Source organism: Neophocaena asiaeorientalis, unplaced genomic scaffold (genome assembly GCF_003031525.2).
Source record: "Neophocaena asiaeorientalis asiaeorientalis breed wild unplaced genomic scaffold, Neophocaena_asiaeorientalis_V1.1 scaffold473, whole genome shotgun sequence".
NCBI classification, from domain to species: domain Eukaryota; kingdom Metazoa; phylum Chordata; class Mammalia; order Artiodactyla; family Phocoenidae; genus Neophocaena; species Neophocaena asiaeorientalis.
This window is the reverse complement of record NW_020174935.1, coordinates 1,161,440-1,161,905: the sequence shown is the minus strand read 5'-3', so window position 1 is coordinate 1,161,905 and position 466 is coordinate 1,161,440.

The following is a 466-nucleotide window of genomic DNA, read 5'->3' as shown; positions in this document are numbered from 1 at the left end:
CCTGGCTCTCTGGGCTCCCCCACCGGGCGTCCCGCCGGCCCGGCCGCCGCCCCCCGCGCCCGCCACGCGCCCCAAACGGCGCCAAGGACCGCTGGCGCGCCGGCACATTTCCCCTTTGCCGGGGGCTGGCTCTGCGGGGCGTGGGAGCCCCGGTGCGGGAAACCCCCCGTAGCAAAGCTCCCCCATGGGGCTACCGGGGACCCCGCTCCCGGCCCGCGGCGGGACCCCCCAGCCCGGCGGAGCGGCCCGAAAGCGGCCCCAACTAACACACGCGGCCCCGAGCCGGGCGACTCCCAGCCGGGCCGAGCCGGGACAGGGGGGAGGGGTCCCTCCCCCGGGGTCCGGTCACCTCTCGGGGGTCATCCCGCCACCGGGCCCCCCGCACCTCTACCCTCTCTCTGTCCATGGGGCCCCTAAGCAAACTTTCCCTGGAAGAGTTGGAAGGGCACTTTCAAACTTTGTCCCT